The sequence below is a fragment of the Zingiber officinale genome, chromosome 6A, assembly GCF_018446385.1.
Source record: "Zingiber officinale cultivar Zhangliang chromosome 6A, Zo_v1.1, whole genome shotgun sequence".
Classification (NCBI taxonomy): domain Eukaryota; kingdom Viridiplantae; phylum Streptophyta; class Magnoliopsida; order Zingiberales; family Zingiberaceae; genus Zingiber; species Zingiber officinale.
In genome coordinates this window covers 5,223,715-5,251,152 of record NC_055997.1, presented here as the reverse complement: position 1 = coordinate 5,251,152, position 27,438 = coordinate 5,223,715, and positions in this window count along the sequence as shown.

Here is a 27,438-nt window from a genome sequence, read left to right as displayed (position 1 = left end):
ATGCCACCGTAGGCATTTTAATAGCTTAGATAAATGCAATAGAAGCATTTTTTACAGCTTAATTAGTCTTGCAACAACTTTTATGGACTAGACGTCCAATGGGTGGACTCCCACAGTTGCCCCTAGGTTCAGATAACCTAGTTCTGGGTTTAGACAACCTAGTAAGAGCAAGACAAGAATTATTAGCTTATGTTCAGTATTTTATTTTTCAGTGGCACTGTACAGGATTAGATATCCATTGGGTTGGGCTCCCATAGTCGTCCCTAGGTTTAGATAACCTAGTAACCATGCTAAATTCGGGACTTGCAAACCCGGGTCTAGTTAGGGATGTGCGCATAGCAAGTACAGTTATCGGGCCCAAACAGCAACATGATTATTATTTTAATCTACTTATGAATATAGTTTTCAAAACTTCACAACATAGTTATATGAATTCAGTACTGCTTTAGCACCAGTTTAGTATTAGCTTGGCTCTGTTCTATATCAGTTTAGTTTTCTATTGATACAACATGATAGTTTATGACTAGCATTTATTGCCATGATCAGCTTCTTAGTTCTATGTTTTGTTTGTCATGCCATGCTTTAGCATATTCAGTGCATATTTCAAATAGCATGTTTTCAAAGCATAAGTTGTATCGTATGCATGTTTTGTGAGGTAGATGGTTTCTTACTAAGCGAAATCTTACAGATACTTTTTCCTTATATTGCAGATAAAGGTAAAGGAAAGATGGACTAGCGGAGGCTGGAGGTCAATGCAAGGAAGATGTGTGTGGATGGAACCTGGAATAAAGACCTTGGAAGAATTAGAATGTTTAAGAACTTAGTGCTTCTTATTATGTTACTCTTTGCCTATTTAGTTATCTAAATGCATGAAATTATAAAAAATCTGCTTAGCTTGTTAGTAACCATGTTTAGAATGTTAGTTGGTTGCTATAGAATGTTTTCTAGTTATTTTAGAACTTGTGTATGTGAGTTTGGCACGAAACAGTGCTGAAATCAGAGTTTATTGCAAAATCAAAAACCCCAATCGATCAGTGGATCGATTGGGGGCCCTCAATAGATCAGTGGATCGATTGGGAGCCTGGTTCCGCGAACATTAAGCTTCTGGATCGATCAGCCGATCGATCCAGTCGCATTCTGTCACGAACAGTAAGCTTCTGGATCGATCAGCCGATCGATCCAGTCGCATTCTGTCGTGAACAGTAAGCTTCTGGATCGATCAGCCGATCGATCCAGTCGCGTGCTGTCGCGAACAAAGAGTTTGGGGATCGATCGCTCGATCGATCAGGAAATCGCTCCCGCGAACAGAGAGCTCTGGAATAGATCATTTGATCGATTGGCCAGTCTGGATTGATCAGCCGATCGATCCAGAATATTAACCCGAGCACAGTAGCCATCGGAATCAATCCGTGAATCGATCCGAACGTCCCAATCGATCAGCCAATCGATTGGAACGCCTGTTTCAGTTGGAAGTACCTAAGTTCAGTCCTTAATTATATGTGAAGGTTAGATCCTCTCTTTTGAGTATAGGTACAACCTTTAAAAAGGTACTTTTCAGCATAAGATCATATTTAGTAGCAATTGGCATGAGTTTAGCAAAATTTTAAATTAGATCACGTTTCCGCACCTTAAAAACATAGCCTAGCACAACATATTGTGACGGTCCATCCTTACAGCCTAGTTAGTAGAAGGCGGGTCGTCACAGAGTGGTATCAAAGAAAAAGTTCCATACTTTCTACATACACATCAGCATTGAACCTGCAGCTTCCAAGTAAGAATACCTTTCACTTTGTTATGTTTATTGCTTTCATGTTTGTAGATAACTAAAGCATGCTTATCTGTGATAGTAACTAACATGATAGTATTAGCTATGTAAACATGATGCTTTAGTTATGCATGTCCTTTGTTCCTTTAGAGATGACACGAGGACGCCCAGCTAGGAGGGCACCAGCTACTGAGCCCCAGCATGAGGCAGGCAGTTCAGTGCCTCCCCCAGACCTTAGCAGCAGCTAGCTGAACAGCAACAGGAGATAGCCACCCTAAAGGCTAACCAGCAGAATACTCCCACTGTCACTCTAGAACCCAACATAGCAACCCCAGTGGTTATAGAGGTTCCACCAGTCCAGCCTACAGCACCAGTAGCCCCAGCAGCAGAGGCAAAGAGAGAAGCCTACCTGATCCAGTGGCAGAGAGTCAAGCCCGAGAACTTCTCAGGCACCAGTGAACCATGGGATGCTCAAGCCTGGTTCAAAACACTGGAGAGTACGATGGAGCTTCTGGACTGGCCAGAACAGGAAAAAGTGAAGTGCGCCTCCCTCTACTTGACAGGAGATGCACGTATATGGTGGGAGAGAATTAAAGCGAAGCGCCCAGTGAATCAGATGGCATAGGTTGACTTCGAGAAAGAATTCTTCGAGGAGTTCTTTCACATGCGGGTCACAAACCGCAACTACGACGAGTTCACTAAGTTTCGCCAGGGTAACCTTTCAGTGGAGGAAGCCGTGAAGAAATTCAACAGATTGGCTCGTTTATGCCCTGAGCTAGTCAGCACAGAAAAAGAACGAGTTTGGTTGATGCTCAAGATGCTGAGGCCGGAAATAGCAATGAACGTGGCTGGCGGCGTTCATAGGCCGCAAACCACCGAAGAACTAGTCAGCAGTGCTCTGACCACCGAGCACTACCAGAACAATATCAAGTAGAAGAAACAAGTCCTCTCAGAGTCCAAAGGTCAAGGAGGCTCCGATACTCAGAAACAACAGGGCCACAGCTCTAACTGGAAAGGGAACTCCAGCAACAAGCGCAAACCAGGGAGTTACCCAAAAGGAGGACCAGCTAGTAAACAACCTAGCTATCCCAAATGTGCTACTTGCGGGAAATTTCACCCTGGATTTTGTCGTAAGGGCACCCGAGGATGCTTTGAGTGTGGGCAGGAAGGGCATATGGCTAAGCAGTGCCCAAACAAGACCAGTCTTGCACAACCACAGCCGATTCAGTACGGAGGCCAGCCAGCACAGCTACATCAGATGCAGGCCGCTTTAGATGGTCCACACATCAGCCAGGGCAGATTAGAAGCCCCTCCAACTACGACCAATGTGAGGATCTACTCACTCACCAGAGAGGACGTAGCAAATGCCTCGACAGTTGTTTCAGGTTAGATTAGTATTTTACAACAAAGTACAACTGTCTTGTTCGATACTGGGGCAACCCATTCTTATATATCCAGGGCATTTGCCGAGAAGTTAGCGATACCCCCAGAGGTACTCAGTAGTCAGTTTCTGACGACTTTACCTTCAGGAGAAGTTATGGCATCCACGCACTGGCTCAGAGCGGTGCCAGTCATTATAGCAGACAGAGAACTCTTTTGTGATCTGATAGTGCTAGATATGACTGATTATGATGTCATTTTTGGAATGGACTTCCTGATTAGATACGGTGCCTCTATAGAGTGTCGTAAACAGAAAGTCGTATTCCAACCTGAAGCAGAAGTACAGTTCGAGTACATCGGAGAACCAAAGAGAAAGGCCAAGAAGTTTCTCTCAGCTCTAAAAGCACAGAAATTAATGGATTCAGGATGTACGAGATTCCTAGCACATGTAGTCAGCGCCAGTCAGAATAAGGACAAACAGTTAGAAGAGGTCCGAGTTGTATGTGACTACCCAGCAGTCTTCCCTGAAGAGTTACCAGGCCTAGCACCAGACAGGGAGATTGAATTTGAGATAGAGCTCATTCCCGGTACAAATCCTATCTCCAAAGCGCCTTATCGCATGGCTCCAGCAGAATTGAAGGAACTTCATGAGCAACTACAGGAGCTACTTGACAAGGGCTTCATACGCCCTAGTCACTCACCATGGGGAGCGCCTGTATTGTTCGTGAAGAAGAAGGACGGGAACATGCGCCTGTGCATAGATTACAGAGCACTGAACCAAGTCACCATCAAGAGCAGGTATCCTCTTCCCAGAATAGATGACCTATTCGACCAGCTAAAGGGAGCAGCAGTGTTCTCTAAGATAGACCTCAGATCAGGTTATCATCAGGTGAAGGTTAAGGAAGGGGATATACCCAAGACAGTATTCAGGACTAGATACGGACATTATGAGTTCGTAGTCATGCCCTTTGGCGTGACAAATGCTCCAGCTACATTCATGGACCTCATGAACAGAGTATTCAGGGACTACCTAGATAGATTTGTTATTGTGTTTATCGATGACATCCTTATCTATTCAGGAACTCAGGAAGAACACGCAGAGCACCTGAAAATAGTATTGCAGACTCTTCAGCAGAACTAGTTGTATGCTAAGTTCACAAAATGTGAATTCTGGCTCGATCAGGTAGCCTTCCTGGGTCACATCGTCTCAAAAGATGGTATCATGGTAGACCCTAGTAAAATAGAAGCTGTAAGTAACTGGAAAAGACCCAAGAACGCCAGTGAGATCAGAAGCTTTCTAGGATTAGCAGGTTATTACAGAAAGTTCGTAGAGGATTTCTTCATGATAGCCTCTCCACTGATAGCTCTTACCAGGAAGGACAGAAAATTTCAGTGGATAGATGACTGCGAGAACAGCTTCAGCGAGCTAAAGAGGAGATTGACCAGTGCACCTATTCTGGCTCTACCTGAAAACACAGACAGCTTTGATATTTATAGTGACGCCTCTAAATTGGGATTAGGAGCAGTACTAATGTAAAATGGCAAGGTGATCGCCTATGCCTCCAGACAACTCAAGGAATATGAGAAGAATTACCCTACTCATGACCTTGAGCTTGCAGCAGTAGTGTTCGCTCTCAAAATTTGGAGACATTACTTGTATGGAGCTCAGTGCAGAGTGTATACAGATTATCAGAGTCTGAAGTACTTCTTCACTCAGAAGGATCTGAATATGCGACAGCGCAGATGACTAGAGCTGGTCAAAGACTACGACATAGACATCCTCTACCACCCAGGAAAAGCCAATAAGGTGGCAGATGCACTTAGCAGAAAGTCCGATGCTACCTTACTATCCCTAGTAGCCATATCACCGCCCCTACAGAGAGAGATCACAGATTTTGGTCTTGAACTCATAGTTGGACAGCTCTCTAAGATGACATTAGAGTCTACCTTGCTTGGTGACATCCAGACAGCTCAGGAACAGGATCCTGAAATTCAGAAGATCAAGCAAGGGATAGCAGAATCAGAAGGTAGAGAGTTTAGAGTGTCCACTAGCGGGGTGTTGTATTTTGGCGACAGACTTTGTGTTCCAGATTAGGAGGAGCTACAGAGGAAGATTCTAGACGAGGCTCACAGGACTCCCTATGCGATGCATCCTGGTTCTACCAAGATGTACCAGGACTTGAAGAAACATTTTTGGTGGCCTGGGATGAAGAGAGACATCGCTCGATATGTCAGCACCTGTCTGACTTGCCAGAGAGTAAAGGCAGAACATCAGAGACCAGGAGGAGTTCTGCAGCCTATCCAGATTCCAGAATGGAAGTGGGAAGATATCTCTATGGATTTTATAGTGGGACTACCCAGAACCACGAATGGTTTTGATACCATCTGGGTGATAGTCGACAGGTTGACTAAATCAGCCCACTTTTTAGCTATCAGGATATCCTACTCCATGGAACAGCTAGCTCAGCTATATCTCAAGGAGATCGTCAGACTACATGGAGTCCCACGGACCATTATTTCAGACAGAGACAGTAGGTTCACCTCTCACTTCTGGGAGTGTGTACAGTCAGCATTGGGCACGAAGTTAAAATTCAGCACAGCTTTCCATCCTCAGACAGATGGTCAGACGGAGCGAGTAAATCAAGTACTCGAAGATATGCTCCGAGCATGTGCCCTAGATTTCAAGGGTAGTTGGTGCAAATATCTGAGTTTAGCAAAATTTGCATACAACAACAGCTATCAGGCCACCATCGGCATGGCACCTTACGAGGCTCTCTACGGGCGGAGGTGTAGATCTCCAATCTGCTGGTATGAGAGTGGTGAACAGAAAGAACTAGAACTCCAGACAGATCTAGTAGCAGATACCACAGCAGCTATACAGCAGATACGCCAGAGGATAGAGATAGCTCAGAGCCGCCAGAAAAGCTATGCTGATACACGGTGTAGACCCTTAGAGTTTTCAGTTGGGGATTTAGTGTTCCTCAGAGTAGCTCCCATGAAGGGAGTAATGCGTTTTGGGAAGAAGGGCAAATTGAGTCCCAGATATGTGGGACCATACCTTATCACTAGAAGAATTGGCAAGGTAGCATATGAGCTGGAGCTACCACAGGAGATGTCAGCCATCCATAATGTATTTCATGTCTCTATGCTGAAGAAGCATATCCCAGATGCCACCCAGGTGATTGAGCCCCAGTCGGTACCAGTCCGCGAAGACCTCAGCTATGATAGTCGGCCTATTCAGATAATAGACCGAGCAGTTAAGAAATTATGGAACAAGGACGTACCATTAGTAAAAGTCATTTAATTCCTTAATATTAATAGGAAATTGAGAGAGGAGTTATTTTGTTTTATTCGTAACTTTTCCTCTCCTAAACCCTTACACGCTGACCCCTTCTCCTTCCTCTTCCTCTTCTCGGCGCCAACCACAAGCATGCCTAGGGCTCCATCCCTAGGGTCCCAAGGGCTTCTTCCGGCCACAACCCCGATACGAGGGCGCTCCCCTCCGCGAGAGGAACACTTAGGCGCGAGAAGATCGTCGGAAGGATCATCTTCTCCGGGAATCTAGCGATTAGAATCGTAAGAAAATTAGAACAGAAGGTAAGAAACCCCTCACCTGCAGTATAAGTAGCTAGTCGTATGTTTGGATGCATTGTTTTAACCGTATGCTGATTTTCAGTGATAGGGTGCGAATTAGCCCACACCAAGCGTTTGATTAAACGCTTAGCTCAGTTAAATACCACCGTAGGCATTTTAATAGCTTAGATAAATGCAATAGAAGCATTTTTTACAACTTAATTAGTCTTGCTACAGCTTTTATGGACTACACGTCCAATGGGTGGACTCCCACAGTTGCCCATAGGTTCAGATAACCTAGTTTTGGGTTTAGACAACCTAGTAAGAGCAAGACAAGAATTATTATCTTATGTTCAGTATTTTATTTTTTAGTGGCACTGTACAGGATTAGATATCCATTGGGTTGGGCTCCCATAGTCGTCCCTAGGTTTAGATAACCTAGTAACCCTGCTAAATTCGGGACTTGCAAACCCGGGTCTAGTTAGGGATGTGCGCATAGCAAGTACAGTTGTCGGGCCCAAACAGCAACATGATTATTATTTTAATCTACTTATGAATATAGTTTTCAAAACTTCACAACATAGTTATATGAATTCAGTATTGCTTTAGCACCAGTTTAGTATTAGCTTGGCTCTGTTCTATATCAGTTTAGTTTTCTATTGATACAACATGATAATTTATGACTAGCATTTATTGCCATGATCAGCTTCTTAGTTCTATGTTTTGTTTGTCATGCCATGCTTTAGCATATTCAGTGCATATTTCAAATAGCATGTTTTCAAAGCATAAGTCGTATCGTATGCATGTTTTCTGAGGTAGATGGTTTCTTACTAAGCGAAAGCTTACAGATACTTTTTCCTTATACTGCAGATAAAGGTAAAGGAAAGATAGACTAGCGGAGGCTGGAGGTCAATGCAAGGAAGATGTGTGTGGATGGAACCTGGAATAAAGACCTTGGAAGAATTAGAATGTTTAAGAACTTAGTGCTTCTTATTATGTTACTCTTTGCCTATTTAGTTATCTAAATGCATGAAATTATAAAAAATCTACTTAGCTTGTTAGTAACCATGTTTAGAATGTTAGTTGGTTGCTATAGAATGTTTTCTAGTTATTTTAGAACTTGTGTATATGAGTTTGGCACGAAACAGTGCTAAAATCAGAGTTTATTGTGAAATCAGAAACCCTAATCGATCAGTGGATCGATTGGGAGTCTGGTTCCGCGAACAGTAAGCTTCTGGATCGATCAGCCGATCGATCCAGTCGCATTCTGTCGCGAACAATAAGCTTCTGGATCGATCAGCCGATCGATCCAGTCGCATTCTGTCGCGAACAGTAAGCTTCTGGATCGATCAGCCGATCGATCCAGTCGCGTGCTATCGCGAACAGAGAGTTTGGGGATCGATTGCTCGATCGATCGGGAAATCTCTCCCGCGAATAGAAAGCTCTGGAATCGATCATTGGATCGATTGGCCAGTCTGGATCGATCAGCCGATCATTCCAGAATATTAACCCGAGCACAGTAGCCATCGGAATCGATCCGTGAATTGATCCGAACGTCCCAATCGATCAGCCAATCGATTGGAACGCTTGTTTCGATTGGAAGTACCTAAGTTCAGTCCTTAATCATATGTGAAGGTTAGATCCTCTCTTTTAAGTATAGGTACAACCTTTAAAAAGGTACTTTTCATCATAAGATCAGATTTAGTAGCAATTGGCATGAGTTTAGCAAAATTTTAAATTAGATAACATTTCCGCACCTTTAAAACATAGCCTAGCACAGCATATTGTGACGGTCCGTCCTTACAGCCTAGTTAGTAGAAGGTGGATCGTCACACTAACCTTTAGCTACTTGCTGATTGCCTAGAGGGTAATAGCTTTCACTTGGTTAGTCAAGTTAAGTCTATAGATCCAGTTAGATTTGACTAGTGCTAGAAGACTTGACTTGATTGATATATAGAAAGTGTTTAACGCTCAGACTCATATTGATGCACAGATATAAGCATTCTTGAGTCCAGGTTGTACCCTATGCATCTCACGCCGTTCTATGTTTTTCAAACACAAGCAAGGTACGCCTAGGTGTTTGTGAGATGCTCTGGCTGAATTCTAGGGGAACAAGATTTCTAGGGTAGAGCCTAAACTAAGTCCAACTTTTGAAAATTCTAAGAAGTTGGGATTTTGAAATCATTATTTTTCCTAGAATTTTAAAAAGTGCAGAATGATTAAATAGGAGTTTTGAAGTAAGACAGCGAGTTTGTAAATCAACATCTATTCTACCCAACACATTCCTATTTCATTAAGCACCTAAGAACTAATAAACATGAGTAAGTAGAATTCAACCAAATACTAACATAATCTGAGAAGGTAAATAGGTGTCTGTCCAAAATACATCAAGTGATAGTCTCAAGAGACAGGATCATCAAGAGCGGGATCATCAGCTGGTGGGTCGTCAGCTGGAGGTGGCTCGGGTATCGGCTGAGGCTGTCCCTGGCGCCGTATCTCACCTCGGAGAGACGCGAACCCTGCAGCAATCTCGGATCGGAGAGATCGGAGGAAGCGGTGACTCTCTCGAACAGCGCGTCGAGTCTTGATGGACTGAACCTCAAGGCGGGCTAGTCTGTCCTCGACAGAAAGTGATGTCGAAGTCAAGGGCTCGGTTGATGTGGAGGGTCCGGCAGAGGTGGAAGGATCTGCGAAAAAGTCCTCTGTCAGGAAGTCGGGCCACTCCTCACCCTCGCCAGGTATATCCTCGACCTCTAGAGCGATAGGTGCAGCGGCTGGCTGTGGGCGACATGTCCAGGCTAGAACTCCATCAGCGTTGACCTCAGCATGGGCTAGTTTACAACTGCGAGACCCTAGTTCGTCGTATATGGTTAGAGGGATAACTGTCCCTCTGGTCACATCTATGCCCTCTATGGTCAAAAAGATGGAAGTCAAAATATGGTAGTAGGGCATATGCACTATATAGGATGTGACTGTACTAGATGCTGAGATAATGTTCTGGAACATGTGTAAGGCTATATCTATGTCCAACCGATGACTCAGGACATATAGAAAGAATGAATGTGAAGATCGCATCATCGGGACATCCCTAGATGAGATCGGCAATATGCAGGCTGTCAGGACACTATACAGAACATAGTCCTGGACTCTAAGTAAAATTGACCTGAACTCAGTCAAGCCAAGTGGTCTCTCCCCCCCCCCCCCCAAAAAAAATATGTATAGATAGTGTCTAACGTAATATGAGAGTAGGGATCGCCAAATGGCAGATCCCTACCGGGGTAGCACAGGAAGGTACACTCTGACGCTCTAAGTCCTAAGGCGGTACGTAACAAAGTGGGGGTCAGCTGGATGTCAGTGCTACCAATTCTAGAGGAGTATGTACTATCATCAACCCTTTCGAGGTTGTGATAGAATTGTGCACATAAATTATGATTTACTACAGCACTGCAGTAAACCAATTTGTCCAGCTGATAGTATTCTATCATCTGGGCCGATGACTGACAGAACTGACTAAAAAAGGGCCTATTTAGGTATTTAGGTTTGATAGGGTTAAATGTGAAGCTAGCAAATGTAGCCCTAAGTTGTTCGGTTGGGAATTTGAGGTCGGCTGATGGGAGTCTAGCCGCATTGGGATCTACTTGACGTCGTTTCCTAGGAGGCATTGTGGGGGTGTAGAAGGGGAGGAACAGGTTGAAGGCACCTTAGATGAGGTGAATCGTCGAGAAATCGCCACGGGTTCGGGGGAAAACTCGGCGGAGAAAACGCAACAGAAAGGTTCTGTTTGTGGCAAAGATTAAGGATGAAGGCGCCTTAATCGGGACTTGAGGCGCCTTTATAGTTCTTTTGGAGGCGCCTCGGAGATAATCCGAGACGCCTTAACTTGAGGCGGCGGGAATTTTCCCGCCAAGTTCGAGGGTGCCTCCCTTGTGTGGGAGGCGCCTCCGATAGACGCCACGTGTAACATTTTTTTTTTAATTGAATTAGGGAAGTTAATTTTGGATAAGTCTGAGTTAAAAAAAAATTAGGTTATATTAAGTTTTGAAAAATACTTTAAATTAATGAGTTAATTAAGTTGGAAAAATAATTAAGTTTAATTAGTTAAGTAAATTTGAAAATGATTATAATTAATTAATTTTGAAAAATCATTTAAGTTAATTAAGTTTGAAAGATAATTTAAGTTAATTAATTTTGAAAGATAAGTAAGTTGATTAATTTTGACAATAATTAAGTTTGATTAATTTTAGAAATAATTAAGTTTGATTAATCTGAAAGATAATTTAAGTTAATTAAGTTTTGAAAAAATAATTATTTAAGTTAATTAATTTTGAAAGAATTAATTTTAAGTTAATTTTAAAAAATAATTTTAAATTAAAAAAAATTAAGTTAATTGATTTTGAAGAATAATTTTAAATTAATTTAAAAAAAATTTAAGTTAATTTTAAAAAAATTTTAAGTTAATTTAAAAAAATAATTTTAAGTTAATTAATTTGAAAAATAATATTAAGTTAATTAAATTTGAAAAATAATTTAAGTTAATTAATTTGAAAAATAATTTTAAGTTAATTAAATTGAAAAAATAATTTAAGTTAATTAATTTTAAAAATAATTTTAAGTTAATTAATTTGAAAAATAATTTAATTTAATTAAATTGAAAAATAATTTTAAGTTAATTTATTTGAAAAAATAATTTAAGTTAATTGAAAACTAATTTTAAGTTAATTAATTTGAAAAATAATTTAAGTTAATTAATTTGAAAACTAATTTTAAGTTAATTAAGTTGAAAAATAATTTTAAGTTAATTAAATTTGAAAAATAATTTAAGTTAATTAATTTGAAAAATAATTTTAAGTTAATTAACTTGAAAAATAATTTTAAGTTAATTGAATTTGAATTAATTACCAGTTTAGTTTAATTTTAAATTACGAGTTTAATTTATGAATTAATTTTAATTACTTAGTCATCTCACCCGATCTAAATTTTCAATCAGGGAATCCTATAATTTTGTGAGATGAATTAGTTCAATTTCAGGGTTTAGTTTAACTTTGTATTAGATTCATGTTTAGCTTTGGGTTCAACAAGTAAGCGTTTTTTGGATAAACTTCTGGGCTATGGTGAGTCACAAGGACATCATTAAAGTAACCATGCCTTCGAGGTTTTCCAAATAGTCCTACCCATTGAACTTAATAAACGCAGCGGAATAAAAGGCAAACACACAAACACAGGGGATTTACTTCGTTCGGAGCCTATAGTGACTCCTACTCGAAGGCCCGCGATCCTTGATCGCTTTCCGTAGGCAACAACTATAAGCTCAAATAGAGTACAGATATTACAATTAAGTACAGTTAAAAAAGACAGTTATACCGACAACAGTATAATAATCTGAAGATTTGGAGCTCCGGGTTGTCGGTGTCAAGTCGCAGCACTTCCGGGTCGTCTTGTTAGCAGCTAGTTGCAAAGGGATCGCTTGGAATTCATGTTGTCGAGCTGCTGGTCGAGACCCTCTTATAAAGGGTGTTAAAGGCACCTTGAAAGCCATCCAAGGCGCCTCCATGCTGGCCGAGTCACACGCTGAGATAAGGGTTGAACTGGTCGAACCTTATCAGGTTCAAGGCGCCTTCTTTGCTCTCCAAGGCACCTTCATCCACCAGTCCAAGGCGCCTTGAGCTTCCTTCAAGGCGCCTCCAAGCTTGCTTCGCAGCCAACTCATCTTTTGCACCCGAGGCGCCTCCAAGCCCCATGGAGGCGCCTCAGACACTGTTCATCCGAGGTGTACTTTGCTCATTTGTCCCTGCAAAGTATGTTAGTTTACCAAACACACACATGCCCTGCAAGACAAAGTTAGCACACATAAAATATAGTAAATCAAGTGATTGACAATCATCCGACTGTCCGGGTTTGACTTTAGATTTTCGACCGAAAACCCTAGGTCGACCCGACGCCTACTGTTCCTTCTACGGGGAATGCGTCCTCACCTACTCCACTCAGGAGATTTACCTGTTGCCAGTGCGATCCTCCAGATCGACTGGACTTTTGCTCGGTGCTCAATGCTTCCGGACTTTCTTTTGGACTTCCGCTTCCCGACTGGTCCAGTCTTTCACCTGGTTCGCGACACCAGGACTTTACACCTAGGGTTACCCCCCCTAAGATTTTTGCCTGAAGCACTCGACCCACCAAGACTTTCCGCATAGGGTTACCACCCCCTATGACCTAGGGTTACCACCCCCTAGGGTTTTCACCTTGCCTAACCACAGTTAGGGCTTTTGCCTAAGTACACTTAGGACTTTCCTACAATCTCATTCAGATTGTTAGATAACCACACACCTTAACTTTGAATCCTTTGCCATTATCAAAACTCAGGTTCGTCATCGGATGCTTCCCGCACCAACATGTAAGTCACTGGAGGAGAGAATTTTGGTGAGGAAGAGTCAAGTTTAGACTTTAGGTGCTGGTCCAGTTTAGATCCATTTTGGATTCCTAAACTGAGATTCTAACTAGTTCCTGGTCTTGGAAGAATAGGAACTAATTATTACTATTTATTATTATTGTGCTAATCTTATTTTGTAGGTTAAATATTTTTGTGTTGGACTAACGCTTATTGCAGGGCAAAAGTAGCACAATAGGCCTAAGGTGAACAGTACCCAAGCCGCCTTCTAGGAGACGAAAGGCGCCTTGAGTATTGTTCATGAAAGGTGCCTTCAAGAGCATGGAAGGCTCCTTCAATCGGATAAGGAACATCGTTAATGATAAGGAACCACTTTTTAAGGGGATAGAACTTGGCATTGAAGGTGCCTTCAATGCTATGGAAGGTGTCTTCCATCGCTTATAAAAGAGCACTTTGACCAAGGGTTCTTTAACATCAGTTCTACAAGCTTCTACACGTCCGTTTGGAGTTTCGACTATTCTGGCTTCCTACTGCTGCTCTTCTGCGACACTGCTACGCCCGATTAAGGAACCGACTAACACCGAGCCTAATTTGATTATCAACTAGTGTTAGGTAACAAAGTTCTTTTCGTGTACTTAATTATTGCTTAAAAGGATAGTGTAGCATGTTACATTGTCCCTATTATCCTTATTGTATTCGATCCCCTCTTTTGGAGGTTCCAGAAGAGATTATTAGTGAATTATCTATCGATAGGCCCATGATACATGAGTCTTAAAGTAGAAGGCTCCGAACTAAGTAAATCGCTTGCATACTTGTGTTTTGCTTTTTTGTTTCTGTACTTTAATTCTGCTACGTACTCGCTTTTCAAAACAAAAAGATAAGTTTTTAAAATCATGTGATTCCCCCCCCCCCCCCCCCCTTCTCACGTGCATCCCAATCCAATAGTATGTGTTGAATACATTCCCGAGAATTATCGAATGGACGTCGATCGTAGACACCTACTATATCTCCAAGGACCTCAAGATAAGTAGTTTTGAAAATTTATTTTCTACCTTTGAATTACATGAATCTATATGTGCAAGAATAAGAAAGGACAAGGAGTCAAACAACAATGTCTCCCTAAACGTAAGAAAGGTTGAATCGGATTCCAACACATCTCTCTATGAAGATGGAAAAACTTACGTGGTAAGAAAATTTTCAAAGTTCTTTAAAACTAACAAATTCAACAAGTCTCAAGCTAAGAAACTTCTACAGAACAAGAGAAGGGTATGATGCTACAACTGTGATGAGGAAGGATACATAGAAGAAAGCTATCCGAAATTAAAGGCAAAGACAAAGGATCAAGTAAGCTAAGACAAAGGAACCTTAAAGTAACATGAGATGAGTCATTAGCAGAGTTTGAATTGGAGGAATATACTAGACTAGTATTAATGGCGAGTCACCAAACGGAGAGCATTGATGAAGGGGGAGCTACATTAAAAGATAGCAACAATGAAGAGGGAGAATCCAACTTCATATCAGAGATGGTAAGTGAGGCATGCCTTCTACCTCCCGATCAGTTATATTCTAGAGGAGAAGGTCGGAGTTGAGTTCATAAGAGCTCAACTTTGTATGGTCGGAGAATCACCCAAGTGACCAAAACAACAACCATACAACTCAACACAGAGTTAACTTATCCAGGTGCTTGGAGTCTAGGCACTCGAACTAGTCCAGGTGCCCGAACCAGCCTAGGTCAGAACAGACACCCCTTTTGACCATTACGGTGAGGATAACTTTCGGAGTCCATGTCAGCACTAATTCAAGCACCCGGACTAGTCCAGGCTATCGGGTAAGGATAAATATCTTATCATAAAGCCATTGCAAAGAGGATTGAGGCGAGGTACCCAGACATGGTCCAAGCGCCTGGAGACTACCATGTCATCAAACAACTATTTAAACCAATGGACTATAAATAGAACTCTAGTCCTCTTAGTTAAACACAACACATGTTTACAAACATTGTACTTTTATTTCTAATTTTGTGTTTACATTTCTACGCTTTCAACACTATAAAAGACTACTCCACCTTCAACAAAGGAGGTTAATAGTGCACGTTCATCTGCCTTAGATTAGCAACCTTCCCGCGGTTGTAACCAAGTAAATTCTTGTCTTTCTCTTACTTTATTTTATGTTATTCTTTCTAATTAATTAATGTGTTTGTCTTTGCTAAAAATCAAACAAAAGAAAGAATTAGTCTTACTTGCAGGCTATTATCCCCCCTATAATCGGCCTCATTAAGACCAACAAGATGAAGTTTAGAGAGAAGTGAATAAAACCAAATAATTTTAGACATTGTATTTACTATAACTTTATATTCAGCTCAATGCTTGAACGAGATACTGTAGGTTATTTTTTTCAAATTCCATGAGATAAGATTTCATCCAAGTAATATTGCATATCCACTAGTATAGCGTCTGTCTTCAGGAGAGCTTGCCCAATTTGCATCACCATATGCATATAAATCTCGAAATGATTGGCGATATAAAAGAAGACAATGTAGAATAATACCTTTAAGGTAGTGAAGTATTCTTTTCACACCTTCCCAATTTTGTTCAGTGGGGGCATGCATAAACCAACATACATAATTTATTGCAAAGGTAATATCGAATCGTGTGACAGTGACATATTATAAAACTCCAACAATACACTATAAAAAAAACACCTATATAGGTGAGGCTTTTTTTACTTCCAAGAGCAGTTTTCAACCACTCCTACATTTTTACCACCAGTTACAAAAATGCTCCTTTTGTTGCCACTCCTATATCCTATAGAATCAATTTTCACAACCATTGGTACAAGTTGGAAAACCAGCTCTTATTATTCTTTATAGGTACGGTTTGAAATCAATCTTACATGTTGTGCATATAACAATGGTTTCAAACTACTTCTGTAGCTATAAATTTAGGAGCAGTTCAAACCGCTTAAAAACCCTTTAAATATAAGAACAATTTTAAACCACTCCTACATGCCTTGGATATAAGAGTAATTTCGAAACAGTTTTCAACTGTGTTGGTGCAGTGAGCACCAAACAATCGAACCTATGTTTTGATAATGACAAAGGGTTCAAAGTTAAGTTGTCTTGTTATCTAACAAGTGTAATTGAGCTTGTAAGAAAGTCCTAAGTGTTCTTAGGTAAAAGTCCTAGTGAATACTAGACAGGTGAAAAACCCTAGGGGGAGGTAACCCTAGGTTCTAGGGAGTGGTAACCCTAGGTTATGGAAAACCCTAGGGGGAGGTAACCCTAGGTCCTAGGGGGCAGTAACCCTAGGTGGAAAAATCTTAGTAGGTCATGAACTTTGGGTGAAATCCTAGAGTCGAGGACTCTAGGTGAAAATCCTAGTGGTCACGGACTAGGTGAAAGTCTGGACAGGTCATGGAGCGAACATCCAACATGAAGACTTGAAGTCTCAGGTGCTAAGCAAAAGTCCAGTCAGTCTGGAGGATCGGTCTGGTAAAATATAAACTCTCTTGAGAGGAGTAGATCAGGACGAGTTCCCTGAAGAGGGAATAGTAGGTGTCGATTTGACCTAGGATTTCTGGTGAAATTTGAAAGTCAGAATCGGACAGTCTGATGACTGTCAAAACGGATTTTACTTCACATGTTATCTGCCTATTTTCAAATGTCTGTTTTGTAGGGAACTCATGTTGTAGGTTGAAGAGTTAGCCTTGATCGATCTATTGGACCTTTTAGATCGGTCGACTGAACCACTGAATGAACAGATCAAATTCCATCTCGCGATGAAGTGTTGACCAGGAGATCGGTCGACCAAGCATGGAGGTTTAGTGGACTGAACATGGATTAGCTTCGGACCTGTAACGACCCGCCTCCTACTGACTAGGCTATGAGGCCGATCGCTACATTATGCTGTGCTAAATTACTTTTGCGGAAATCTGGATTGATTAAAATTTTACTAATCTGATTACTGTAAAATCTGAACTTAATATTCTAGGTGTACCTAGGAGTTGTACACATGCTAGGGAAGATAATGTACGCCTCTCGGATGTACTGCTAGCTGTAATCAGGCATTTCAATCGATCCATGAATCGATTGGGCTGTCGGATCGATCCAGTGATCGATCCAGCTTGATACTGGCACGGAGAAAAACCCTGGATCGGTCGGCTGACCGATCCAGAAGCTATATCGCTTCTGTATGCGGCTGGATCGGTCTACCGACCGATCCAGGAGTACACTGATCGGTCGGTGGACCGATCCAGTGGCTCACTGATCGGTCGACTGACCGATCAGTGAGCTTAGCCGACCGATCAGTGAGCTTCGGTACTCTCTGTTCGCAGACGCTAACTCTCTGTTCGCGACTGGATCGGTCAGCTGACCGATCCAGTGGCACAACCCAATTCTGATCAATCTGTAGATCGATCTGGTTTCTGATTTCGAATCAGAACCCCTGATTTCAGTACTAGTTCGTGCCAAAATCTCATATAAGAGTTCTAAAATCAATTGAACTAAGTTCTAACATCTATTAACTAGCATTCCAACATAATTACTAACAACTTAAACAAATCTTCCATGGTTTAAACATTCTAAGGTCTAAAAGTGCATAAAGGTACTTGAGAAAAGAAACTAAGTTCTTAATTTGCTAAACTCCCTAAGGATCTTCATTCTAGGTTCCTGCCACACACACCATCACTGCATTGACCTTCAGCTTCCTCTGCTAATCCATTTTCCCTTTACCTTTATCTGCAGTATAAGGAAAAAGTATCTGTAAGCTTTAAGCTTAGTAAGAAACCATCTACCTCACAAAAACATGCAACGATGCAATCATGTTTTTAAAGAATGCTATTTACAAACATGCACTGAATTTGTTAAAGCATGGCATACTGAAGTTACATGGCATAAATACTGAAACATGACATGCATAATAAAATCTAAGCATGGAGCTATCTCATGGTATCAACTAGGAGAAAATAAGCTGAAACTGTAACTGAAACTGAGCTAAAACTGAGCTAGTGCTGATCTTAAACTATAATCACATAACTAGATTATGAGTTTGAAAGCTATTATCATAATAAGTGAAAATAGTAATCATGCTGCTGTTTGGGCTCGGCAACTGTACTTGCTGTGTGCGCATCCCTAACTAGACCCGGGTTTGCAAGTCCCGCATTTAGTAGGGTTTACTAGGTTATCTGAACCTAGGGACGACTGTGGGAGCCCAACCCAAATGGACATCTGGTCCAGTACAGTGCCACTGAAAATAAAATACTGAATATAGCTACTAATTGCTTATTTTGCTGTTTCTAGGTTATCTGAACCTAGAGCTAGGTTATCTAAACCTAGAGAAGACTGTGGGAGCCCACCCATTGGACCGTAGTCCCATGTAAGCTGCAACTAGACTAATTTACTGATTTAAATGCTACTAATGCATTTAACTGAGCTGTTAAAAATACCTGAGGTGGTATTTAGCTACACTAATCATTTTGTCGAACACCTGGTGTGCTCCAACTCTCCCCTCTAATAGGGAGACCACCTCTAGGCACCCGACAACGTCTAGAGCCTCCAACTGAAGGAGAACAACGTGTCTGGCCCATCTAGAGGTGCTCATCTAGATCCCTAATCTGTGAGGAGGGTTTAAACGCACCTTGGGTGCCGAAAAATCTGCATATAGCTAAACTAAAGGCATGCAATCAAACGGAAGCTACTTATACTGCAGGTGAGGGGTTTCTTACCTCTTACACTAATTTCCTTACAATTCTATTCGCTAGAATTCCGGTGGAGACGACCCCTTCGACAATCTTCTCGCGTCTATGCGTTCCTCTCGCGAAGAAGAGTGTCCTCGTGCCGGAGTTGTCGCCGGAAGATGACCTTGGGGCCCTAGGGAGGGAACCCTAGGGTTGGCGCCGAGAGAGAAGGAGAAGAGGGAGAGGTGCGGCGTGAGGTTAGGGTGAGGAGGAGAAATTGCCGAACCAATTAAAAATAAACCAAACCCCACTTAAATTTTCTATTTATATTAAGTGGGTAACTCGGCCCAACTTAAATATAAATATAATTGACTCCCCTTTCTTTTAGCACGGCCCTGCTAGGTTCAACTGGTTACTTAAGCGGTCTAAAGGCTTAGCGGACCCAAGAGGTCCCGGGTTCGATTCCCGCTTAAGCTATTTTGCTTTTCTAATTATTTTTGCTACTCTAAAAATTCTGGAAAAATATCTAAAAATTCCAGAATAATTATAGAATATTTCTAATATAGTTTTGAGAATTTTCGGGCGTTACAGGACCGAGTTGATTAAATCAGATAAGTCAAAGATCATCGGCGGGATTAGTCGACCGAATGCAGGGATCGGTCGATCGAATGAAGACTCTTATCTGAGCAGAAGCATGTGGACGAAAACCTGGGTAGGTTCAGAGGGTTCAGTCAATTGAACACCTGGATCGGTCGACCGATCAGCTTCGAGTCAAAGACTGATCCTAAGATCAGTGGATTTAGATTAGGTCTGGCTCAACTATAAAAGGAGGGTCGACCAGTAGCTTCAAACAACACATTCAGAATGATCTTCTTATGTGTGCACTGCTACCAGAACAACTAAATAATGGCTAACTGCTGCTTCAACAATCAACGAACTACTAATCATTTATTGTCAGTACACTTTGTTTTTGTTAATACTTATACTTGCATATTTGTAAAGCCTTTTCGGATATGTAGTGATTGTCAAACGAAAGTGATCAACGATCGCGAGCCTTGGAGTAGGAGTCGTCACAGACTCCGAACCAAATAAAAGAAATTGTGCTAGTATTGCTTTTGTTTTACTTGTTTTTTATTCCGCTGCATTTATACTGTGTTTTCCGAAACGAGTGAAAAAACCAAGAGTATTATTCACCCCCCTCTCTAGCACGTCATCGATCCTACAATTGGTATCAGAGCTAGACCACTCTGAATTGGTGAAACCACCAATCGAGCAGGCGGATCCTTTTGAAAGTAAAATATATATCATTTTTGCTTAAAAAATATTTTTACGCCTTTCATTTTTTCCCTCTATTTTTTTTAAAAATTATTTTCATTTTTTCACCATTGGTCAGTGTTAACGAAATATCGCATTTAACAAAATTTATAATAATAATAATTTATTATTATTATTTTATTATTTTTTCTTAAAATTAGTAAAATACTATTTTATTTCTCTCCCGCACTACTAAGCCAAGACCTAGTCTTGGGACAAGTTTTTATTTTGTTATGCAAGAGCTCTTTTAAATGACTTACTAAGAAGACTACAATATCGCACGCCCACCACTCTTGTCCAATGAGAATTTTGGATATTGGAAAGACCAGATGGAGCACCAACTGAAGACCCAAGTAGTCAAGTAGAGATATGGACCATGATCCAGACCGAATTTATACTCCCCACCGAAGAGGGTGTGTCCATCGCCTGTGACAAGTGGGATGCACAAACAAGGAGAAAGATCAAAGCCAATGCAAAAGCAACATATATACTCCTATGCGAACTAACAAATAAAGAGCTTGATTGAGTTGGAAAGTTCAACAACGCGAAGGAGCTTTGGAAAAAAATTGGTCGAGCTTCATGAGATTCTGTCAGAGCCAGAAGACCAAGTAGAAACTAAGTTCGAATCTGAGTATGAACCCCCAAAGTCAACCTCTAAACCAAACTCAGAAGAATCAGATCAGACCAATTTTATAGCACTGATGGCTAAGGAAGATATAGCTGAATCTGAGTTCGATTTCGAGATAGCAACAGTCAAGGGGGAGAATCCTATCATGGATCCAAAAGATAAAATTGTAAATTCAAATTTTAAATTTCATATAACTTGTTTTAAGTATAGGGAGAGAGGGTACCACAGAAACCAGTGTTACTCGTAAGATTCGGACGACACAACTGGAGGAGGAGAAATCAACTCCAGGAGTTCGGAAATAAAAGGAACACATTTAATGCTTCAAATGCAAACAGATGAGTTACTACAAAAGTCAATGCCCAAAAAGAAGACCCAAGAATCCAGAGAGAGAAATCAAGGTTAGTAAATTTATATTACCTGAAAAATCTAATGTTTGCAATATATGTTGATATCCTAGCTAATCCTGATTGCTCTAGTTTAGATTTCTCTCAAAAATTATATATGCATGCTAATAATACAATGAATAAAGTTGATTCAAATCTAAATAAGAATAACTCAAAATTATTTAATAAAAACAAGAAATTAACTCTTAGAAAATTAGAAAAATAAAATAATATTTTAAAAAATAAAATTGATAATTTAGAAAAGATGATTAATAATTTAATCAAATCATAAAATCTAGACTTGTATTACAAGTCTAAGGTGAAACTTAAACTCTACAAACCAAGCTATAATCAAGTGTCTTTTAATTAACCAATTAATAAACACTAAATTAATCGGTAAACTTAAAACTCAACTTAAAAGTTAACTTAAAATTTTAACTTGTTAACTTAACTAATAAATGCTTCATTTGTTTAATTCATGCATAATTACCATGAGTATGCATATAAGTAATTAATTGATAAATGTCATTCATGATTACTAATTGCTTAATCTAGAAAGGATAGATAAGGACTTAGGCTTGATTTTCACTTGACTAGTTAGACCTAGGATTTTTTAGGAAGAAAATTAAATATTCAATTTTTTTAAAAGACTTTGTCTAAAAGTGGTTGATGAGCCAATACCCAAGAAGGCCTAGTACCCCGCCACAGTCTGGAAGTCAATTATTGAAATAAATATTTAATTAGCTAACTGTTAAACTTTAGTCTAACTCAAATGTAGATCAATTCTTAGATTTTAATCTAAAGTGAAGATTAAATTAACTATTTCATAAAACTATTAAAGTTCCCTGATTGAAAATCTAGAAAAACGTGAGATGAACCAAATTCAAATTAACTAGTTAACGAAATTCAAATTAATTAAACTAAATTCAATTAAAATTAATTTAAATTAATTAATATAAGTCACTTTAATATTCAAAATATTAATTATTTTCAAATCATAATTAATTTCTATAATATTAATTATTTTCAAATCATAATTAATTTCAAAATTATAATTATTTTCAAATCTTAATTAATTTCAAAACTATAATTAATTTTAAATCATAATTATTTTTTAAAATCTTAATTATTTTCAAATCATAATTAATTTCAAAATTATAATTAATTTCAAAATTATAATTATTTTCAAATCATAATTAATTTTCAAAATTTTAGTTATTTTCAAATCATAATTATCAAAATTTTAATTATTTTTAAATATTAATTAATCTTTAAAATTTTAATTATCCTTAAATGCTCAAATCTAATTAATTTTCAAATTCTAATTAATTTTAAAATTCAAACTTAAAATTCAAAATTCAATATTTTAAACCCAAATTTAAATTTAAACTGAAAATTCAAATTTTGATATTTTTGAAATCCAAATTTAAACTCAGACTTAAATATTATTCAATATCATAAATATTTTTCAATGTAATAGATAAAATTAACTTTAAAATTAACTTAACTCCATCTCACACAAACTCATAAGCTGAACATGTTTGATAATATAAAATGGGTGAGATGGAAAATTAGGAAACTAATAATTATTTTTACTTTAAACTTGTGTTTTAGCTTTGAACTCTCATACTTAGACTCTAGGACCCTAAAACTTAAAGCATTCATTTTTTTTACATTAATTAAGGGGGAGTGAAAGGAAGTTCAAGATTTCTTAACTATTTTTCTTAAAGGGAGAGTGACATTAATTTTTCTTAAATGTTTTCTCAAAGTAATAGTATTCTTTTTCAAGATTTCAAATCAAAGTATTTTTTAAAAAGAAAGTTCAATTTTTTTTTTGGCTTAACTATTTTTGAAGAGAAAGTCTAACTATTTTTTAAAAAAATAACTTTAAAACTTTATCTGAAAAAGGATGTTCAAATATTTCTAACGGGAAAGCTAAGATTTTGAAAAAATATTTTTAACTAAGTTTTTATGTACTTAACTAAGTGCTTTAAAAAATCTTTTCAAAAAGCAAAGTACTTGATATAGTATTTTTAACTTAGTTAAGTATTTTTCAAAGAAATTATTTTCTTAGCTAAGTATTATTACAAAGAATTCTTTTCAAAATATAAATTTAGCCAAGTTTTTTTAACTAAGTTTTTGTTAAAATCTTTTTAAGCTAAGTACTTAACTAAGTTTTTATCAATTTTTTTAAAGCTAAGAACTTAACTAAGTTTTTGTTAAAATTCTTTTAAAACTAAGTATTGAGCTAAGTTTTTTTTTTTTTTTAAAGAAAGTCTTTTAAAAGCTAAGTATTGAGCTAAGTTTTTTTAAAAAACTTTTAAAAGCTAAATATTGAGCTAAGTTGTTTTAAGAAAATATTTTCAAAGCTAAGTATTGAATTAAGTATTTTTCAAATACATCATTTTCAAAGCTAGGTATTTAGCTATTTTATTTAAAAGATAAATAATTTTTAAGTCAAGTAAGTGATACCCTTCAGGGAGAGTTTAAAAGATTAAAAAACTAGCCTTTCAGATTTAAAGATTCTTTTTTAGTACCCTTTTTTGATATATGACAAAGGATGAGAGAAAAGTTAAAGTTAAGAGTTAAACATAAAACATGAGCATAAGGGGGAGTTTTTTCTTTTTAAATATGTCAAAATTATTGTATTTTACTTATGCTCATGCTTAAATTCCTTTTCATTATATTACAATAAATATTGTTATGTTTTGCTTAACTTTGGAATATGTTGTCATAATTAAAAGGGAGAGATTGTTGATGCAGTGAGCACTAGACGATCGAACCTATATTTTGATAATGACAAAGAGTTCAAAGTTAAGTTGTCTTGTTATCTAACAAGTGTGATTGAGCTTGCAGGAAAGTCCTAGTGGATACTAGGCCGGTGGAAAATCCTAGGAGAGGTAACCCTAGGTTATAGAAAATTCTAGGGGGAGGTAATCCTAAGTCCTAGGGGTGGTAACCCTAGATGGAAAAGTTTTAGCAGGTCATGAACTTTGGGCAAAATCCTAGAGTCGGAGACTCTAGGTGAAAATCCTAGTGGTCGTAGACCAGGTGAAAGCTGGACGGGTCGTGGAGTGGACGTCCAACATGAAGACCTGAAGTCTCAAGCGCTAGCAAAAATCCAGTCAGTCTGGAGGACCGGTTTGACGAAAGGTAAACTCTCCTAAGAGGAGTAGGTGAGGACGAGTTCTCTGAAGAGGGAACAGTAGGCGTCTGTTCGACCTAGGGTTTCTAGTGAAATTCGAAAGTCAGAACCGGACAGTCCTATGACTGTTAAAACGAATTTTACTTCATATGTTATCTGCCTATTTTCTAATGTCTATTTTGTAGGGAACTAACATGTTGTAGGTTGAAGAGTCAGCCTTGATCAATCGACCAAACCTTTGGATCGGTATAGCGAACCACTGAGTGAATAGATTAGATTCCATCTCATGGTGAAGTGTTGACCAAGGGATTAGTCGATCGAATAGGGAGGTTTAGTCAACTGAACGTGGATTAGCTTCGGACCAGGTTGATCAGATCAGATAAGTCAGAGACCATCGGTCGGATCGGTCGACCAAATGCAGGGATCGGTCGACCAAACGAAGACTCTTATCCAAGTAGAAGTATGTGGATGAAAAGCTGGGCAGGTTCAGCAGGTTCGATCGACCGAACACCTGGATCAGTTGAACGATCAGCTTCGAGTCAAAGATTGATCCCAAGATCAGTGGATCTGAATTAGTGTAACGCCCGAAAATTCTCAAAACTATTTTAGAAATATTCTATGATTTTTCTGGAATTTTTAGATATTTTTTCGGAATTTTTCGAGTAGCGGAAGCAGCAAAAATAATTAGAACCGCAAAATAGCTTAAGCGGGAATCGAACCCGGAATCCCTCGGATCCGATAACTTTTAATTAGCCTTAGTAACCGGTGAACCCAGCAGGGCCGTGCTGAAAGAAAGAGGGATCAATTATATTTATATTAGAGTTGGGTTCAATTATCCACTTAATATAAATAGAAGAGTTAGGTTGGGTTTGGTTTATTTTAGAATTTGGTTCGGCAAACTCCTCCCCTCCAAACCCTCACGCCGAACACCCCTCTCCTCCTTCCTTCTCTCGGCGGCAACTCCCAAGCAAGCCTAGGGTTTCATCCCTAGGGCCATAGGAGTGCCTTCCGGTGACATCTCGGACACGAGGACGCTCTCCTTCGCGAAGGGAACGCTTAGATGCGAGAAGATCGTCGAGAAGTCGTCTCCACCGGAAATTCTAGCGAATAGAATTGTAAGGAAATTAGCGTACGAGGTAAGAAACCCCTCACCTGCAGTATAAGTAGCTCCGTTTGGGTTTTCTACGCATTAGTTTAGCTATACGCAGATTTTATCGACGCTTAGCGTGAAATTGATCCTCCTCGCAGGTTTAGGGATTTAGTGAGCACTTCTAGATGGGTCGGACACGTAATCCCTCTTCAGTGGGGGGTTTCTAGACGTTGTCGGGTGCCTAGAAGTGGTCTCCCTAATAGAGAGGAGAGTTGGGACACACTAAGTGTTCGATAAAATAGCTAGTTAAGTAAAATGCAAATTAGGCATTTTAACAGCTCAGTTGAATGCATTAGAAGCATCTAAATCAGTAAATCAGTTTATTCTAGCTTATATGGGACTACGGTCCAATGGGTGGGCTCCCACAGTCGCCTCTGGGTTTAGACAACCTAGCTCTAGGTTCAGATAACCTAGAAACAGCAATTTAGAATAGTTTAGCTATATTCAGTATTTTACTTTTCAGTTGGCACTGTACCGGATTAGATATCCATTGGGTTGGACTTCCACAGTCGTCCCTAGGTTCAGATAACCTAGTAAATCCTACTAAATTCGGGACTTGCAAACCCGGGTTTAGTTAGGGATGCGCACACAGTAAGTACAGTTACCGGGCCCAACAACACATGATTATTATTTTGATCTACTATGTTATTAGTTTTCAGAACTCATAAAATCAGTTATGCTAGTTGAGTTTGATTTCAGCTTCAGGTTAGTTTCAGTTAGCTTAGTTCTCTATTATTGTTCTATGTGATTAGCTTGCCATGCCATGTTTTAGCTTACATGTTCAGTTATTTCAGTTTATGCTTGCAACCATAGTATGTCATGCCAGTACATGTTTTCAAATAGCATTCTTTAAAAGCATGTTTGCATCGTTGCATGTTTTAGTGAGGTAGTTGGTTTCTTACTAAGCTTTAAGCTTACAGATTCTACTTTCCTTATACTGCAGATAAAGGTAAAGGGAAAATGGACTAGCAGAGGAAGCTGGAGTTCAATGCAAAGATGGTGTGTGTGGCAGGAACTGGAATAAAAGATTCTCAGGGATTTTAGGAAGCTTAAATAGTTGAATTCTTAGTATTTCTTCTTTCATGCATTTTTAGACCTTAGAATGTTTAAACCATGGGAGATTTATTTAGTTTGTTAGTAATTATGTTAGAATGCTGGTTAATAATTGCTAGAATATATTTCAATTGGTTTTAGAATTGTTGTGTGAGGTTTTGGCACGCCAGGGTGTTGAAATCAGAGTTTTAGTGCGAAATCAGAAACTCCGATCGATCCATGGATCGATCTGGGGTCCCCGATTGGTCCATGGATCGATTGAGGGCTGATTCCGCGAACAGAAGGCTTCTGGATCGATCAGCCGATCGATCCAGTCACATTCTGTCGCGAACAGAAGGCCTCTGGATCGATCGGTCGATCGATCCAAGCTATTCCTCGCGAACAGAAAGGTTTTTGATCGATCATTGGATCGATTGACCTATGTTGGATCGATCAGCCGATCGATCCAAATAAAGTCCCGTGCACAGAAGCACGCTGGATCGATCAGTGAGCCTGGATCGATCAGCCGATCGATCCAGATTATCACCCGAGCACAGTAGCAGTCTGGATCGATCCATGGATCGATCCAACAGAGAGCCATCGACCCAGTTCAGTCCGGATCGATTGGGAAGTTCAGTTTCGACCAAGAAACTTAGCAGATCAGCTTCTAGTCCATAAGGGATGTGGGATACACCTTGTATCCTTTAGATTACACCTTCAGCACATGTAGAACTAAGAATAGTTAGCAGTTAGCAACTAAGATTTAAATTAGATCAGTTTTCCGTACAGTTAGCACAGCATAACTGTAGCGATCAGCCTTACAGCCTAGTAGTAGAAGGTGGGTCGTTACAATTAGGTCCAGCTCAGCTATAAAAGGAGGGTCGACTATCAGCTTCGAATAACACATTCAAAACGATCTTCTTATGTGCGCGTTGCTACCGAAACAAGTCAACAACGCCTAACTGCTGCTCCGACAATCAACGAACTACTAATCATTTGTTGTTGGTACACTT